This window comes from Numenius arquata, chromosome 15, assembly GCF_964106895.1.
Source record: "Numenius arquata chromosome 15, bNumArq3.hap1.1, whole genome shotgun sequence".
Taxonomy (NCBI): domain Eukaryota; kingdom Metazoa; phylum Chordata; class Aves; order Charadriiformes; family Scolopacidae; genus Numenius; species Numenius arquata.
In genome coordinates, this window is record NC_133590.1 from 8,989,710 (window position 1) to 9,010,390 (window position 20,681).

Below are 20,681 nucleotides of genomic sequence, written 5' to 3' on the forward strand. Positions count from 1 at the left end.
TCTTAATTTTTGAAATATGAACTCTCTCTAGGATGACTATCTGAAAAGGAAAAAGAAAAATAACAGTCGTGGACACAAAAGCAGAAGGAAAACATGGAAACCCAGTTTCCCAGTTCAGCAGTCTACTTCTAGGTAACATTACGTAAAGTAGATATGCAAAGACGACAGCGAAATGTACTATTTTTATTGCCCTCTCTCTAAGAAACTGCCAAACAAGCAGTTTTCTTTGATTTATTACATTTATGAACATTTAGCCATTAAATGGTATCACAGGTAACATTTATTCTTTGTTTTTCCATACTTCCAATTATCATGTTCATAGTTTTGAATAATAGACAAATTCTTACATCTGTGTGAAAACCTTTTCCCTCATCCTTGCGTTACTACAAATAGAGATTCTTGCCTGCTTTTTTTTTGTCTAATATAATACAGACCATTTAGTACAAGATTTGGAAGACAGATTTGGGTGTGGTGTTTTTTTAACTGGTCACTCCCTTTTTTATATTATTTTTTCACTTCTAAGGAAGAAAATTAAAAAGAGCTAAGCATAGGAGACAATTTTTACTGTTTCCACCACTACTGGTAAAACATACGTACGTTATATGATTGAAAGAATTGACTTTCAGCTTTGATAGGTTATAAATAGAAGGCATTGCCATTGTCTAGCAGTTCTCCTGAAAAGGAGAGGTAACTGAGTAGATGAATAAAATATTGGCATTAAAAAAACATTTTAAGTTAAATCTCAAAGTAGGTGATGAAATATATCTATAGCAGTCCTGTCAGCTCATGTTCCAAGTAGTAACCTCCTATGCTTGGGGTTTTTTTCTTCTTTTTATGAAGTAAAAAAACCACCCCAAAACCAAAATACCTGAGCTTGGGGAGAGTCTGAGAGTGTCCCACAGTTAAAATCATAGTTTGGGTTGGAAAGGACCTTAAAAGACCATCTAGTCCAACCTCCGTGCAATGAGGAGGGACATCTTCAACTAGATCATGTTGCTTAAAGCCCCATTCAGCCTGACCTTGAATGTTTCCAGGGATGGGGCATCTACCACCTCTCCAGGCAACCTGTGCCAGTGTTTCACCAACCTCATTGCAAAAAATTTCTTCCTTGTATCTAGTCTGAATCTACATTCTTTTAGTTTAAAACCATTACCCCTTGACTTAACAGTTCCTAAAGTCTTCTTCAAGTTACCTGAGATGGAGACTTTTCCAGATGTGCCATTCACACAGATCCTGTTGAGGTGCTTTGCTCTTTAGTGTCCATCCCCAATTTCACAGTACCCGAACACCTTGCAGTACAGCCTGCTTGTTCTTTAAGGAGTCGGTGAGGCAGAGGAGTGCTGCGTTCCGCTTCTGCAGATGGAGAGCTTGGGCTGCTTGTGCACTGTGCTCGTAGAGAGGTCTTGAGGTGACTCCATACCTGCTGCCTCCTTGAAGGTGCACAGTCACTTCTGGCCAGCACACGCTGGGGAGAGGACGGGACCTGAAATCTCTAAATTGTGGGGCCACATCAGGCTGCATCTGGTTCTTGGGGCTCAGTTCAGACATTGTGTGGAAGCAGCAAGGGAGATGGGCTGGTTTGTCCACTCCACTCTAGATCTGTGGCTGTGTCACAGGTTGAGGGTCCCTGGGCTGGGCTAGTGCACTGCCCTCCTAGTGCTGAAGGAGGTGAGGGGAACGCAAAAATGTTCTGGGAGTTTGTTAATACTCTTAATGAGGCATTATCTTTATTTAAATAAAGTACAATGTGTGTCATATAAGGTCCGGTATTTCAGGGACAGAAAATTTAAAATCTAACAGCAATTTACCCCTCTAACATCAGACAAAACATCTCTGTTTGGATTTTAATGCTTCTCCAGCTAAGGAATGACAGCACTGAAGATTAAAGCTTTTTTTACTTCTCTTTAAGATCTCAGCAAAGTGCAGATTTGAAACACAGAAAGAGGTTGACCTTCGTATTAACCTGAATCTTTTTTCCTGTTTCTTCTTGAACATATTTTATTCTCTTTATGCACAGTGGGGCTCTTTTTTTTCATGTGCTCCGCTGTTGAATGAAATGCCAAAAAGATGGAGTGTGCACTTTTACATCAAAGAAATGATGAGACCATAAAAACTCATTTCCCTTGTGACTTCTTAAATTGTTGCTAAGGAATTGAATGAGTCTGCTTGAAACAATGTGTCTCTTTAAATTCTGTTTTCTTATTTGTCTTAAAACACAAAGTCACAGTTTCATGTAGATCCTGATCCACAGGCCACCGAAGTCAATAAAAGATTCTTGATTACTGCAGTGAGCGGTAGGTCGGATTTTTCATGTATTTCACTAAGTAAAACCCAGGACAGGCTGTTTTAAAAAGAACTGACTATCTAGAGAAAAAGAATAATTATGCCTGGTTTATTTTGTTTATTCAGCTGGTTAAAAATTTTACCTTCACATGAGCAAGAATGAAGTGAACTCCTTTCTTACGGAGCAGAATGGATCTGACAAGGACAGGAAAGGTCAAGCAGCAGTTAAATTCAGAAATCCAAACCAGTGAAAATATTGATTTACTTCAGTTTTTCTCATACATAAAGGTGATATACAGTAGAAACACACACAGGAACAAAGTCCACAATTTAGACTCTGTTGGAGGGAAACCTTCCCCAGTTCTGTGTAACAGGTTTGGATAATCGCTCTCGCTGGTGGGATGAGTGATTTGTTACTACTACAATCCAGGAAGTTGCTAGAAAAGGTCTTGATTGGAATGAAAAGGCATTGTAAAGCAATTAAGTTCTTACTATTAACAAAGCTCCCACAGGGAGCATTAATTTTTAAAAGTAGACAAAGACTGCATTTAGTAGCTGTATAACTGTGGCTATACTGAAATATGGAAAAATGCTACAGCAAGCTACACCGTTGTAAATATGCCTTATCAATTTCCAGAAAAAGGTCGTGAAGTTTCAATTTAGAAAAGCGTTTAAGCATATGATGAACTTTCTTTCATTTTAACTGGATATAAATTAAACAAATTGCTAAGTCCTTTGCTTAATAAGGAGCAATTTAAGTATCTGCTTATAGCCCACGTTCAGATTTTGTTGAAGTCTCCACTCCTTTGAATTGGAGGCTTAGTCCTCTGAATGGATATTTTTGGGGTCTATAATTCAGAAAGTTGTACTTTTCTCCCGGGCACAAAGCAGCCTTCTTCTTAAAGATACCCACAGTGTGTATCCATGTTCCTTTCCAGAGCTCCAGCCTTCTGCTATCTTTAATGTGTAATTTATTTCTTGCTCCAAAGGCATGTAGCGCTTTAAGCAAGTAATTTATAACAGTTCAAAATAACAATTTCTTACTCTACCAGTTCAAAAAAATCCAGTGCTGGAGAAGATACTAAACCTTCTCTGTGCAGGTCTCTACCTCTGATCATGCTCAGAGGTTGACACGTGCCCTCTTCTGTCCATCGCAGACTCCCGTCACTGTTACACCCTGTGTCTGTTTGGTCAGTCTCTAATTTACACCTAAAAAGAGACACTACCTTTCAGCATCCCACGCTGGGATGGCAAAACAATGGAATAACATTGCTAGCAGTAAAATATGTTTAACTATTTTCAAAATGCTGGAGTGAGCCAACGGTCCGTATCAAAGCCTTTGCGAAGGCATCAAGCCAGTTTCTCAGATTACATTGTTTATAATCTCACTTGAGTTATTTCCCGACAATTTAGAAAACGTGTGACTGGTTTTGTGTCCAAAACGAGTTTGTCCAGTGCTGAAGTGAGAATGGGGGATATTTACAAAACAAGTCTACCTAGCATGACTGGCATCTACGGTTCTGATTAACCGAATGGTTTAGCAGGTCTGTTACTGAAGATAGTTCAGCCACGTTCTGAATTATATAGGGGGGGGTGGGTTGTTTTGTTTTTTTCTTTTTTGGTGGTTTGGGTTTTTTTTTTTTTTTTTCCTGGTAGCATAGATCTGAGCCGAGTGATTGAGCCGGGTTTTGTTCCACACTACTGGTTCTGAAACTGTCGATGCAGCAGATGCAGGAATGCAGGTTAAGAGAACCATGAAGGAATAAACGGGCAAATTTGCTCAATGCTTCTGGTTGCAGAGTTCCTTGGGCTGAACATTTATTTGCTGGTAGCTAGAAAGGAGAAGCCCAACTATGCAGGTACTGAAAAGCGGGACTTTCTGCAGTGATGTTGGAAAAAGTTGTTCTGCTGTTTGCAAAATGTACCAGTGCCTTTTGATGAAAACTAAAAGTGAAAAACCTGACTCTAGTTTGAGCCTTAGAGACAAAACTCTTTCAGCGAGCCAGAGAATGAAAAGAGCGTCAGGTAGCACTCTGAACTTCTACACGGTCTCAAAAATGTGCTGCTCTGGAAGAACCCTTTGTATAAGTGTAAGGGCATTTCTCTGCAAACACTCCTTAAACCCAGGTGCTTAGCTTACTTGTTATCTTTTGCTTTCTTTTCTTACAAGCCGATGTCTGGTGGAAATTAAACCGAGTGCTTATTTCAGTGGCCAACTACAGCTCTTACCACCGTAGCGTGTAACCAGTGTGCGTGCAGTTACCAAGCACATGGAGTTGAGTTGAGGATAAAAACCAGAAGAAGGAGACTTTGTGCTGTCTTTTTAGAAGCCAGAACCCCAGTTTTCATTACTTGTGCTTCCAAAATGTCATTGGCTTTTGAAAATACACAAGAAAAGTACTTCCTTTCCTGCTGTGATGCACTGGGAGGGATTCTCAATGTCTATGGTTGTACTTTGTGGCACTCTTTAATACATCTCTCTCTTGAAGCGAACATTTATATTTGTGAAGAACTGAGTATCTGGTAATGCAACAGAGCTAGAAAAGGCAAGAATGTTACTGATTTCAACCTAGACTTGCAATAAGCTTTATGGAGTAATTGGTGATATCATGTTGCCACCTGTTTTAATTCCTAATGAGCACTAGGATGTGTAGTTGCATAGTTTGTATTTCAGAACTTGCCTTTAAGACCTACAATAAAGGAACAGTGCAATTGAGCTAAGGAGTGGTGTTGAGAATAGTAAAGAAATAATGACTTCTGTTGAAATCTTTAGTAATGCTTATGTATTTCATATCTACTTAGCCATATAGTTGAAACTAAGACTAATCCTTACTTTGCCAGACTGTATATTTCAATGTTTTCTAAAAGAGGAAGTTTATAGAGTCACTACATCCTGAATATCTTCATAAGAGGAGTATTTTCAAGAACATTTCAATATGACATTCTAAAAAAATGCAACATCAGAAAGAACTGAAAAGCATTTGCATAGAAATGATGACAGTCATTCATGATGTCCTAATTTGTGCCTATGTTTTAGGAAGTTTATGAAGATTCCAGGGCTGATTACTATATTCATTTCATGAAAATAATAGAAATGTACTGATTCAGTGTATTACTCTCTTAAACCAGTCTTAAGAAAAGATTTATCTCAGTTATCCAGTGGTAAAAATTATATTGCTCAATTTCTTCATCTTTAGTACATGTGGTAACACAGAAAAATCACTTTGCAAAGTGCTTTATGTCAAGGGAATTTCAGGCCACAGTAAAGAAGTGCAGATTGAAATAACGAAAAATGTAATTTGGGGCTATTCACAAAAGAAATAATTACTGTGTTTGTGAATGTTAAACTCTAAGCCTGTTACTCAGCTATGCGCCAGTAAATTATGCAGACATACGAAAAGGAACACCGAAGAAGTTGTTACGATACTTAGGACATGTTATAACTGGGAAAGGATCTTTACCATGGTTGCATTTACTACTGATGCAATAAAAGAAAAAAAAGATACAGGGAAAAGGAGGAAAGTTAAATAGTGAATATAGTTTCGCTTTAGAATCACTTCCCTTTCAGTGCAACGGAAGAACTGTGAAAGTGCTTTTGGAACAAAGATGTGAGAGATGGTAGGTGACCAGTCAGAGGTCTAGAAAATGTGATCTCTGAAGAAAGACTGTGTGAACTGGAGCTCTTTTAGATTAAAAAAGAGAAAGCTAGGGCGAGGTGACCTCCCTTCCAGCTTTATATTTCTATGGTAATAAAAGGAACTGAAGGAGGATCACTGCACTCAAAGACATAATACTACCTTTCAGGAAATGAAAATTACTTCTGTATAAAAGTTGAACTGTCACCTATCCTACAGACTTATACAAAGAAATAAAGGGGCATCAGTGTCCTTTTACTCCCAGAATAGGCAGGAAAGTATCTTGCATGGGATGGCAAGACTCTGTTTATATGCATGAGAGTGGGGTGTTCATTAAATTCTTGCTCTTGCTATAGTGCTCTTTGGCCATTGTTTTATTATTTTATTAATATTTATTATATAAATATTTAGCTAATAGATCAGGTCATGCTTGGAACTATGTGGCATTAAACCAGTAAATAAATAACTGGTTTTTAAGTGTGGGTGGTAAATATTTTTACAAATATCTTCACAAGGAGCACCTGGCCACCTCAGCAAGTCTTAACACAACTTTCTAGTAAGACTCCTAATATATACATATGTATATATATCAATAACATACATGAAGTATATGCCATACGGCCACATCCTTTTCACTGGGATAATAAATGGTATTTTAGTTTGTGAAAATCATCTTTATAAAACAGAAATGACTTGCAAACTATCAGATAAAAGGTGGAGGAAAGTGAACCCACTCAAGACTGGTATAAGATAATTGGGATATTCTCTGTTCACTGTTCTCCAAATAGTCTCTGATAACATTCACCGATCCCTTTTTCCCTTTGCTTACAGGAGTGCAGAGAGATGCCTTCTCTTTTTGGGTGGCAGGAGGTATCGCTTACATGCTGTGAGAACAGGCAGGCACAGGAGGGAGAAGATGGACGGAAGAAAGGGTGCATTACAAAGGCTGTTCCAGGTTTAGAAATTAAAGGCAGATAAATGGAATGCTGTGACCTGCCCATATAGGAAATCAGTGATAGAATCAAGCCTAGGACTCAAGTCTCTTGATGTCTTGTTTACTGTTTACTTTCTGCCGTGGTTTCTCAAAACCAATCCTGTTTATCTTCCTGGACTGTGCTTATACAGGTACTTATATAGTAGGTTGCCACTCTGCCTTTGCACTTTCAACCTGTCCAATGCAATGGAGAGTTAGCAGTATAGAAGGTTTTGAATAGATGCTTTTTCAGGTTGTGTTCACATTTAGTTTTGTTTTTTGTTTTTTGTTTTTTTTTAAAATACAGCAGGAACACTGAACATGTGAAATTGTTAATATTTTCAGTTGATTAGATGACGAGACATTCCAAAGGTTACTGGTTCTATTTCTGAGAAATTACAACAATGTACTTCGTCTTTCAGACAATTGCTGCAGAGACTTGTATAAATCTGGCACATTTGTTCTTGTATTTTTTTTAATTTTATTCCTGAGATTCTGCTTGGGAAGGAGTTGTTTTAAAAATTCATTATTATTTGATTGCAAGTTGGATGTCAGCCAGCTAAATTTTTGAATTTGAAAGAAAATGCAGCATCAGCTTCTCTGGAACTATAATGGAATGAAACCCTCCAAGCACTCATTAAAAGAGCTCCTGACGTCTAGCAAAATTAGATGAGGTGTAAATCACTGAACTACCATATGTGGGTTTGAAATGGAATATTTAATTCTGTAGAATCCAAACCTAAGGCAAAAGGGAAATTTAACTACACCAGCATAATATTTTGACGATGGAAGAAGTAATATAATTTTAAAGGTTTTATGTTTACTGTTTAATTTTAAAAAATGTTTATTGAGGGAATGTCCATTGATATCTACATTGTTATCTGGCATATAGGCAAATGCTTGAGAAATGATACTAAAGCACAGTAATAACTTTCCTCCACTGAAGCATTTCTAAGGGCTGTAGAAATATTGTTGGAAAATTCTGATTTGTAGAAGCCTGATCATCACAATTATTTCTTCCCTTAGCTTCCTCCAGAGAATTTTGTGCCCTTTGATACAGCTCATATCAGGGGAAGTTTCTATTGCTCCTCAGTCGCTGAAGGATGGAGTTGGTTCCATTGTGGAGGTAGAAGGGATCAGGAGCTATGAAAGTCTTGCTTTTGATTTTCCTTGCATCTAAAATGCAACTGAAAAGTGTTGTCTTTCCAATAATAATAACAGTAGTACTATTAGTAAATATTTCTATTCCTGTTCTATCCATTGACTCTTGTTGGGATTGGGGCTTCATTATTCTGATGCCATGCACATTTCAAAGAAAAAACGCCTGCCCTGACATCTTTGTAAACAGATATAAGGAAAGCGGTGTGGGTGCATCACCTGAACAAATAAATACATGGAAGAACAGTCTCGCTTTGTTATACATGAAGTAAGTTTCATGGTTTTGATCCCTCCTGGCTCTATTTGAACTGTAACTTTGTGAGATGATAGTTTATTATATGGTTTTGCAGTCATTTAAGTTGCCAGGCTGTGATTCAGCTTTTAACTGGACTCTGAAGGATAAAGGTGAGACAGTGCTGGTTTATCATTATTGCTATTATCCAAACACCTTTATGAAAGCAGGCAAGGCTTCATTTCACATGCCGCAAAAGTGTAACTGCCCCGACATGAAAACCAATTTAAACAGAAAAACATGTTTGTTTTCTTGTTTATATTGCACATAAGAATGGAATACTTCTGTGCAGAAATGTATTTCCTTGTGGTGGGATGGATGGATGAATAGACTTTGATTCCTCAAAGGGAACTATTTGTTTGTCTCTTCAAGCCAGACAAGGTGGGGACTCGTGAATTACATTTTAAGATGAACCGCTTTGAAGGCAAGGGAGAGATCATGTGAGAAAACCGGCATTTGAGGAAATCTTATGCAGAGTTTCAAATTTATTAAGAATAAAGACATTCTTCAGAAAAGGAATGAGCTTTAAAGACTCGGGATGTGCAGCACTGTGCTGAGAATAAGGAAGAGATTTGGTCCCTTCACATTGTTCTCTGGAGTGGGGAAGAGGAGCAGTGGGAGTGTGTTGGGATCAAAGGATGCCTGGTAATTTATTTTGTGCCCTTTTCTACAGCTACTTTGATATCCAGCATAAGCTGAAATGAATAATGTTCGTTTCTTGAGGAAAATATGGTGCATTTGAAAACCAGTGTTCAAATGAGCAATAATCCAGTCTGGCTTCCTTTGTGTTATCCAAAGCAGCACTGTCTTCAGCTTGAGATAAGGGTAGGAAGACTGCTTAATTTCAAAGGTTTTCACTTTTATCTTAGACTGGGAAATCTGAATACTTTAATGGGTTTAGGTTTTTAATTTAATTCCAGGTTGCTCATCATTTCACCTTTCAGCTGGGCTATAGAGATAATTCAATCATATTTCCCTTGACAAGTCATCTGAATTACGCTTATATTTCTCTGCAGATGTGAAAACCAGCTGCCATAATAGAGAGTGCGACAGACGCTTTTGCCTTCCCTCCCTCTTTCTCCCTTAATTTAAGGACTGTTCTGGTCTTGCTCCATAATACAGATGTCCTCTGACACAGGTGCATGAAAGACAGCTCTTGTATGAAAGTGTAATGTGGTACTTCTGCATAGACACAACACCAAAAGGTTTGGAAATAAGGCCAGAGAGCACTCATCAGGCAAGAAACGGGTCAAATATGCACAAGGAGCGTATTTTGGAGGTTTGGGGAGTGTGAGAGCTCTATTTTTGCCCGGAGTTCACATAGTGTGCGGAGCTGTTTACATACTTTCTTCCCTTCATAACTGTATTCCATGAAGACCCCTTTTATTTTCTTTTTCCAGGATGATTCCCTTGTTATCCAGCATATAAGCAGATCTTAACTTTAGACCTGAATATGTGAACGCATAAGAGGATTCTCTGATCTGATTCTTGATCCCAAATGGGTGATCAAGAAAGATACAAATACGAGGTAGCAGTTTCTTAAATTTAAGTTTTTCTGTTAGACTTTACAAATTCATTTCATATGTGAAAGGCCTTCTCTTGGAGGTACCCCAACCAAGGTCAAGCATTTCACAGATTTGGGTGAAGGCATGCTAAAGAGAATGTCATGACATTTCCATGCTCAAATAACGTCTGTCTTTTTAATGTTCACCTTCCTTTTGAGGTCACTAAATGTGAAGATAACTTTTTCTCCAACATTCATTTCATCACCTCTGATTTTATGCTGCCCTGAAGGTCAAGACAGCGACAGCTGCTCGGGAGTTAACCTGTGCTGAACCGTATGGTGCTTTGCTGCTTTCAGAAGTCCTCAGGTGTGAACTGCTACCACCATCCCACCGAGACCTACCTGCTTGCTTTGCTACAGGCAGCTAATGGTACTACCAGCCTTTTCTTCTAGTTAGGAGGCAAACAGGCATCAAAGGCACATAAAATACTTCTCCCTTGAGGCCCAGACTGTAATTCCTGAGTTTATTCTCTTTAATTGTAGAGCATACAAATCTCTGAATTTGCTCTGACCCATGCTCAGGGTCTAAACCTACCCGTCACATGATATGCTGTGGTTCTGCTGGTGTAGTTTTCTGACATTCTTCAGAGAGATGTGGCCATTCATTCATTCATTCATTTTTGCCCAAAATACTCACAGGAAACATGCATACTGTCTGCTATTTATAAAATTGGCATTCATTTTATAGTTGGCAGGTGTTCACACACAACCCTGGACATCAAACAGCCTTTTCATTCGAGGCATTTTTGGCGCTTACTGGAGATAGTCCCTTTCAGCTGGGGAAGTAACACCAGGGTCTTTCCTCCTTGCATGGGCAGCTTCTAGAACAAGGTCTGTGTGTAGGTGAGGGTATGTGAATTAAAAGAAAAAAAAAAATAGCCTGGAACAATTACAAAATTTTAGAAGTGCGGTACTGTGTGCCTGTGTGTGCACATGCATGTTCATGCGTGTGCACGTGTATGTTCTGAGAGGACCATGTCGGACTAACACAGCCTAACAGACTAACGATGGCTGATGGAGGTAACAATACAGTGCCCTTTTTCAAGGTATAATCACTAGCCCTGTTCTTTACATGAGATCTCTGTACTGTGCTGCTTTCACAGAACCATGAATGCTAACAGAATTGAAAAAAAAAAAAAAATACAGATTATTTTCTGGGTGATTGGTTTGGTTTGTGTTGTTTTGTTTTTAAAGTAATTCAGATAATGCAAAATGAGAGAGCAGTAGGTGGATAGGTGAAACATGTTGAAGAACAGTTATTTTAAAATCCAATTTAAAAATAAATGTAGACTGGTCTGTTAAACAAAACCTCATAAACCCAAGAGAAACTCTTCTTTCAAATACAATAGACATAGTATTTTAGTCTTTAATTATTGTCAAAAGAGTTTTATAACCTCTGTTTTACTATGCTACATTTTGATATGAGGGTGCACTTTTAAATTCTCCTCATGTAAAAGTGAGGAGTATTTCGTTATTATTTATTTCAGCCTAGAATTACTTCCAACTGCTCTCAGATTAGTAAACAAACCCTGTACTTTTCTAGGGTCAACATGGAAAATAAATAAAAGGCCAAGTTTGGAAATAATGGAAAAATAGTATTCCGGTTGATATAAACAACAAAGAAAGATAAATTTCTTTTCATTAAGTTAAAGCTTTATGTTAATGTTAAGTTAAAACTTTATAACTTGCCTTATATTATGTCAGTAAATTACGTAGACAAAGTTTATTACGGTTTTATTTTTGTCGGCGTAATTAGACATTTGAATTATTTAAATGGATGGAAAGTGGCTCAGCCCAGATTATGATTTTTCTCACTTTTTTTTTTTGGTAAACTAGAAAAATCAGGGAAAGGGAGAAAATACAGAAGCAAAAAATACAGTAAACTTAATTATACTGCTGTGTAAAACAGGGTTGTGAAGTAAGAATCCTTTGCATCAAATTTTTTTCAATGAGATTTTATTAAACCTTCCTATTCTCAGACTTTCTTATAGCCTGAAGCTATTTGTCTTCATGGCATAACAAAACTATTTGTAGTTAGCGGTATAACCCATCCAGAGTGTTACCTTTAATTATGTGGTTCTCGATCTTGATACTGATGCACCAGTGCTAACTTTTCCTGGCAATGATGAAGCCACAGATCTGCTCCATGAGATGGACTTGAAAATCCTATTTCATAATCTTGTTTTGAGCATCATTTTAATATTTAGTATGACCATGTGCAGCTCTGACAGAAGTAAACTGTGATACATGGAATTAATTTCAGTGGGCCAGATGCATGCCTCGTCTTGTAATGACAGTGGACAGTTAAAGTCAACATGGCTGGGAAAGGCATCTGAGAAAATGAAACTCCACCATCTGTCTTTGCTTCAAGCTTGTGAAATTGCTTTTAGGGGACTTAAAGTACAGCATCAGTATGAGATGGAGAATTTGGAGAGGAAAACAGGTCAAAACCAATTGACAAGCCATTGTAATGTGGTATAATCCTTGTGGAAAACAGCAGTCTTCTGATACAAAGCAGTATAGGTGTTATTACTATTTCAAGCTCAGATTTGTCCCATTTAAACTGAATATGAATATATTTTTTGCGCTTCAGAATGTTTTTTTTTTTTTTTCTGGTTGCTTATGCTATTTCTTTCTACTTATTATACATGTGTCTTTTTTTCTATATTTTATTATTTTCTTTTAGATTTACAGATCGTTAAAGAGTTCTTGATGCAATCATGTTAATTTTTGATGTACTTCTAATCTTTCTTCCATGTTAGGATAATTTGCTGTTGTGCCTTTATCTCTTGCGTTCCTTTTTTCCTTATCACTTCTCAGATACTTGCATTTCCCTGAGCTATTTGAAGTCCATTACCCTTATTTTCTTATTCGCAATTTAAAGGAAGAATGGGAGACTTATCATTTTTATGATCTTTTTCACTTGAATTAACTTCCACTTTAAGATTCTCAACCACTTCCTCCTACGGAATTTGAATTAAATCTAAAATAGCTACTTTCTGTGTAATTTCCTCCACTTCATGAAAGAAAAAAGCAGTCCCTAGTACGTCTGAAGAATTGAATAGACAATCTATGTCCTGCTTTACTGCTTTTCCAAACAGATCCTCAGCTAGTCCTATTCCCATCTCACCACTAGGTCCTGCCATGCAGGTCTTTCCAGTTTCTGTCCCTTGGGTACCTCCAATAGTTGCTATGTTGAAAAAGCCTCCTAATCAAAAAATCTTTGGTTTAAACCTGTCACTATGTGACTTTACTCTTTTTCTCTCCCCTATGTCAACTGGTGTTCAACAGATTTTTCTGTGACTTTTTTTCCTAGACTTCAGAAGAAGGAAATATGCCCTTTACAAGCCACACCACCTGAGTTTTCCTATGGCTTTTCTTCTAGAATATGCTATGTCCTTCCGTAACTACATCCCAGTATCGCTGTAACCCAGCCACACCTCTGCAATTCCAGCTGGGTCACGCTGGAGTATTAAGACCATAAGGTCCAGCACTTCTGTCTCAGACTGGCGTGTCTGTGGGTCTATACCTCAGACGTCTGATGGCTCCCTTCACATTCTCCCTTTCTGCTTGCAATTTTTTCCTTTCTCTCCTCCTCTCCATCTTGGCTTTGATGATACATATTGTGAATCTATACCCTGAGAAGGGGAGGAGGTAAAGCCTGCAGAATTTTTTTTTTCACTGGCGCCTTTCAAAACTAGTTCAAAGCCTTGCTCATGAAGAGCAACGTGCCAGGCTGGTGAGAAGGTTTTCCTCAGCAGTGAATCTCTGCAGCCAGCTCTCCTGCATGGCCACCTTCACACTGCCTCTGCGGCCAGACCTCCCCCTGGCACGAGCTGGGCCTGTATCCCTGCCTGAGGGCACGGATGAGCTCAGCATCTCTACTCGGAGTTTCTTCAGCCTCACTCATACACACGGTAAAACCAGTGCCCAAGTGCACTGGAGATGCCCCATGCAGAGATGTTTTGCTCTTTTGTGGCAATATCCATGTCTAGGTATGTGCAAAACCTGCTACCTCAGGGAAATAAGGTAATACTTAAAAATGATTACTTCTACCATTGTTTCAAACCGCAGGTCTGGGAGGTATTACTTCATATCTTCATGAAAATTGTCTTAAGCTAATTAAATAACTGCTTGTGTGCTTGTCAAAATATTATATTTATACATGAGAATTATTTCTTCAAATTACTGAAAATAATTTCATTGAATTAATATAATATGCCAGTTAGATTCCTGGAATATCATGGCTGTTTCCACATTAGTACTGAGGGACAATTTAATCTACTCAATTCTTCTTTGACATCTCTGTAGTAGACACGACAGAGATCAATGCGTGCATAGCCTCTCGGTTTTGCCAATTTTATGCAAATCAAAGGGCAAAAAAGAGCATCATTTTATTCCATTATTCCATTATGCCTGGTACAATTACTGTTTCATTATCCTTGTTGCAGCCTATTTGATGTACTTGTTTTTCCGTTTTTTGCATGTATCACTTTCCAAAGTTTAATAGTGCAACTACTCAAGTATTAACTGAGGAAAAAAGAAGTAATTTTTTAAAATACATAGAAGAGAATGAACAGGAAAAATCACTAGATTACTTCAAAAGTAGGAAAATGAGATTTTAAGGAAAAGCAAATAATTTCATTACCGTGTTCAAACAAAATATTGAGAAATCAGGTATTAGAGAGGTTACTACAGTAGCCATTGTTAATTTTTTTTTAAATGAGGAGTATGAAATCAACATGAGATTATATTGAAGTAGCATCACTGAGATGAGGCAATATCACTCCAAAGGAGCTGAATCGTAATATAAATGAAAAGATGGAAGTTGTATTAATCAAAATAATGATTGTACTGTTGATTTAATAGCTACCCAACTTTTCTCCTTTTTCTTTTTCAAAGAAATTAAATTTGTCAGCCTCAGAATACGTACTGAGAAGTCATGCTTTAGTAGTCTTTGAAGAAATTGGTGAAGGACCTACAAAGCTTTTGGATAAAGTATAATGTGATGATGAAAAACCAGTCACCCACTATTAATAAATGCAGTCTTGCCAAGTATTGTGGATAAGAGAAAATTGGAGCATATGGTTTATTTTGATTTTCAAAATCTTTTAGTAAGGCTTTTTTTTGACATCATTCAGCAAACTAGCTTTATCTAGAAAAATGTGGAAACTTCTGCTAAATTCTGAAGGAAGGGTGTAAATCCCAGTAAGGTCAATGGAATTTCATTACCATCAAATAATTTTTTCAGCATTTTGCTGAAACTTTTGAATAAAAAGAAAACAAATATGGAAATAAAGGCAGCAGTGGAATGAATCTCAAAGATCATTTCCTGATTTAGAAAAGAATGAGAGAAAATAACTCAAAGTAAATGCTTTCTCAGCTAGAAAATGTCTAATAGCCGTTTCCCTTTGGGATCGTTAAGGGTATTGGATAAATTCCGTATACCTACTAATGATGTGTAAGAAAGGTTGAATTGTGAGATGGAGCTTTGCTGACAAGGAAAAAATGCCCTAGCTTAGTCAAGATTAAGCAGGATTGTGAGAAACTCCAGAAGGAATAGCAGTGAAAATGAAATGTAGCAGAACGGACGCAGAATACTTGACAGCAGGGACATTTGCAGTGGAAAATGTCAGTGTTTTCCAGATAATTTGTAATATATTGCAGGATGCATCAAGCTTTCAGGATGGCATACAATTACACATCTATTCAATGGCAAAACATCTAAAACCTTTTTATTTTAAAAAAGTCCAAGGATCATACAAAGAGTCGAGATCAACGTCAGCAGACTCGTTCAGTCATAGATGGAAAGGCTATCAGGTATAGCTTGGCTATTTAACTTTTAGCATCTGTACAGAAAGTATATAAAACCATAATATGACTTTATTTCCTAGTTCAGTAGACTTTTATTTGGCAGCAGACAGGTGTTTCAAATAATGACAATGTCACTGGCAGCGCTGATAGGACTTGGTTTTGTCTGGTTTCTCTGTTTTTCTGAAGCCTCTTTAATCTTTAAATGGACACGAAGCCATTTTGTCATTTACCCTATTATTCTTCATCCAAAGTCCACAATTTTAAAATAAGTATGTAAAAATGTAATTAGTTTTTTCTCTAATGAAAAAATTCTGCAAAGAAACAAACATTTCAGTAAAAGTCTGACTCTTTCTTTGTAGAATAGATTTTACACCTTGGCTTATGCACATGCATAAAAAAATATAGAACTTACCCTCACATTTTCGTCTCCAGCTACTGGCTTTTCATAAAGTAACAGAAACATTATTTTTCCCTTCTTTTGTTTTGTAGTTCTTCCTGAGTTTGCTACGCTTCCTACAGCATTTACAGCCTTTATTGTACGGCAGTTTGCTCGCCAATGCTTATTGGAGATTATGGTAACAAATGTGGCACTGGTGTAGCAAAGTACATGCAGGGGTGTGAAGAAAGGTAAGATTTTTCTATCAAGGTTTCATTTTAGAAGGGTGCCAGTGAATCTTCTGTGAGCTTTATTTCTTTCTAATTTAAAAAAAAAAAAAAAAGAAAAAGAGTAGGAAAGGGAAGGCTTATATTTTAAATCTTATAAAATTGATGCCTCCCAAGAGTTGACTTACCGGATAAGACAAATATGAACAGAAAATTGGAATCTGCATTATTCTGTAAGCACCAGAATCTGCTGAGTGGGAATAAATTTGTTTTACCTCATGGAAGAGACTGATGGCTTTCATAATATCAGAACGGGTTATATGGAATGGCTCAGGTGACTGTGTCACTCAGTGAAAGATTAACATGGGATTTAGGAAAAAAGCCGTATGTTGTCCTGCATCCAAAGCGTTGTGTGCATATTTGGAAAGACAAGGGAAGGCCTGCACTGAAGTTGTACTCGTAAGGTTCAGTAAGAAGCCTGTACGCTGCACACCGTAAAGCCTGTACGTTGCTCTGATGTGTTCAGCTAGAAAGAGCTCTCAAAACTGTATCAAACAGCTCTGCAGCTATTACCTCCGCTGCGGCAACCTACATGCTACTTTTACCAATATGTCATAAGGGCAACTCAGATCTATATATCCCTGCCCAGAAGCAGGGCAGAGCTTGGCCCCTTTTACTTAATGAGTCTAATAATGTCTGTCCCAAGGAGAAGGGAAAGGGCATAGAAAACATTTGTTTCTCTTAATATCCTTGCAAAGAGGTCAACCGCAACGGTAGTCTTTTTTTTCCTCCCTCTTCAGCCGGTTATATCGTCCTTCTCAACATCACTGCAAAAATACGGCTGCACTAGATACCCTTCAACAGGACTAAGCATCCTTCAGGGAGGATGTCCACAGCAAGGTTTGAGTGGTATCAGCCTGTAGGAAACGGGCAGCAGAGCAGGGATGGGGGTGTATGAGTGTGTGTGTGGGATGTGTGTTTGGGGGAGAGGGCGGGTTCTGCTGTATTCTTGTCCTCAGGGCCTTGCAGAAGTCCTGAACAACTGAATAAGTTTGTGTTCGAAGGGCTGTTTCCCTTTATCCACTCCACCCTGCCCCGCAACAGCAAACATAAAAGTATTTTTCTACCTTATACTTGCTCTTTTTATTTTGCTTTCTGACTACAACGAATATTTCCTTGAAAGGTTCTGTTCACATAACCTACATCACTAGTCTGTAATCTCATTATCTGCTTTTATTCAGTAACTTAAAACTTTTCTTAAGTTATTCAAAAGCTTTTAAGTTGTAAATTCTACCCGAGACATTTTAGTACATTAGTCCTTCAAAAGTGTAAGTGATTTCTGTGTCAAGAACCAGAAGGATGAAAGGTGTAAAATGTTACACTTCCAAGAGAAGTGGAACTTACAGATATGCATGTAGCGATGAAAGGATTGACAGATCTGACTTCTCTCAGCCAGATCTGTTAACTTCATCTGACACCAAAAAAAATCCCATCAAATCAGCACAGAAAAGAACCAATATTGGCATTTGCACATCCTTCATTTCCTCAGGTTATGAAATGTCTACTGCATTGATGTGACACACAGCAGCCAAAAGGTTTGCATTCCTTCATTTTCGTAGCTTGTTACGTTTAGCCAGGAGATAGCCATCCAGTGTTTCCTCCTTGCTCTTTTAAATATAGAAACTTTTATAGTTGGGTTTACATTTTTAGTTATGATTGTTTAGGCAATAAAGTACTGTCATAGTATTCTCTGCACATCTTATAATCATCCTAGTCCTTTTCTGATGGCGTATTTGTGCTTTTTCCTCCAGCTTTGCAGAATTATCTAAAAAGCTGTTTAAGCTTCCCCAACGTAATTTATATTTCTCTTTTCTTTTCTTTCTTGTTTTTATTTTTTTTTGTTTCCATTCATTACTGAAGAAGAAAGTTGGCATTTAATGAACAAATGCACACTGATCATTGTGCTTTTAAATAGATCTCTTGCCTGGTAAAGGATCGTTAAGAGCTTAGTTTTGCTGTGAATGTTAATTTCAAAAATTTGGCTGACTTCTGTAGATCTGAAGCAAAATCTTCCTTCAGTCTGAGAAAAAGATGGTGCTGGCTTTAGAACTTTTTGGGTTGGTATAAAGAATTTGAGAAAGTGGAGGAGGAATGTATCTCCCTGCCATGGTAAGCTAAAGTATTGCTTATAGTCTTCTGGATTAGTCTTGAACTGACTTTGTGTCTTGGACTATAATCTCCTGCGTTTCTGGTCTCATAATGTTATTTAACAGAGGACAGTTGTTCAGCAGCTTTAATCACATGGAATATTGTACAATTAGCAGACTGTTTGACAAAGGCTTCACCCTCAGCTTTTTACATAAAATATAAAGCAGCAACACAATTTCCATTTCCTCTCTTTGCATGAACTCACCAATTCATTACAAAACACACACAAAGAGAGGTCTAAGAGCGAAGAAATGTGTCTGATCTAGAACAATGGAATGATCTATCTCAGCTCCGTTAGGAGGACAATGTACAGAGTCTTGGACTGAGAGCGGCTTGTGAGCATTGACACCCTCTGGAATTAAACTGGGCAAATCACTTTTCACCTCTGTTTTCCCCACACCCTTCCAGGTATTCCCTCCGTCACGACTGTAAACTCCTTGAGGCACAGGCTGTTTCTCTGTGGTGTCTGTGTTGTGCTTAGCTCTGACATTCTGATCTTGGTTGGACTCTTGTATCACACAAACAGATACTGCTGGATGTTATTGTGCTCCGTACTGTAGTACTGATGTACCTTGGTTTTTTGGAAATTCAGGTGAGGGTGTAATGGTATGCCTTGGGAAACAGGCTAAACTAAATCCCCAAACAACTCCTCCACACTCCAAGGGTAAGACCTGCAGAAGGGACGATTTGGATCTGATTTCAGACTCTAATGGGTCACACTGGACCTATCTGTTTTGAGATAGTACCAGGAGATTAAATACCTTTTCTTTATCTGCTTGGAATAGAGACATCATGGCATAAATTCCCAATTTCAGCCTTAGAAGAAAGTTTCAAAGGGTTTGATTGCTGTTATTTTCTTCTTTGCTTGACAGCAAGGCTCATTATTTTTTTCTTGTAAAAGAGCTGTAAAATGAAAACAGGCTGTGGCGAAGTTGAAGAAGGAGGGATGCGTATGGCACATTTTGCAGGAAAAAAAAGACATTTTAGGCAACTTTATTACAACAATTACTTTCGTACTGCTCTGTTTTCAAAGGTGGGAACTTTTGTTACCGCTCATCAGGCCGTAAGTGCAAGGTTATTTGAACTGTAAAATGAGAAGACAGAGTAAATCTTCAGAAGGTGAGGATTTCAGCACACGCTGGGACACCTCTTCCAGTACTAACCCGCAGGAGTTCACAGAAAACCGCCTCAACTTTGCAGGACCTGAGGTGAGCGTGGGCACCTGAGGTAAATGCCCCCTTGAGGAGAAGGATCAAGGTGGCGGGCCGGGAGCCACCAGCGCCGCCGGCGGCTCTCCCCGCTGACCGGGGCCCGGCCCCGGCTACCCCTCCCCGCCTTCCCTCCCCTCCCGCGCGGCCGTGAGGTGCGGGCGGGTGGCCTGTCTGCAGCGGGCCCGGGGCCGTGTCATCTCCCCCCGCCTTTTTGTTTTCAGCGCGGGCGAGAGAGGTGCCTGTGGAAGCGCCGGTCGCCGCCGCCGGGCGCAGGGGAAGGGGCAGGAGAGGCGATCGGGAGCTGCCGGTGCGCCGTTCCCCGGGCTGCACCCTCCCCGCGCCGGACGGAGGGGAGGGCGGTCCCCCCCTCCCCAACCCCTCGGCGGGCCGAGCCGGGTCCTCCTCCCTCCGCTGCTGAGGGACGGGCGGAGGGACGGATCCAAACGGACCGAGGGGCGGGGGGCGTTCGAGCGAGCAGGCAGCTCTGAGGAAGGCGATGACAATTAGCCTTTAAAAATGGCTGCTTGGAAGCTGTCAGCTGGGACGCGGAGGGGCTGTTAGCCCTCCTCTCCCGCCCGCCCCCCTTCCCTACAGGGCGAATAACGGATAAAGGATAAGAGCCCTCAGCCCTTGCCGAGCGCCCTCCCCCGTCACCCCCCCCCCCCGCTCCGCCGCCGCGGGTGCAGGGTGCCGTAGCGGCTCCGGGGCCCGGCCGCCCTCACTTCCCAGCTGACTGACTGGCGAGAGGACGGCGGCGGCCCCCGCCTCCCCGCGCTCCTCCTCGCCGCCGCCCGCCTGTGTGCCGCGGGCAGAGGGACTACAAAGGAGAAGGGGGGGGAGTCGGGGGGCTACATGACCGAGGGTAGTGTGTGTGCACGCCGGTGGGGGGCATCTCTGGCGAGGAGAAAACACAAGGTCAAGAGGCAGTCCTCCTCCTCCT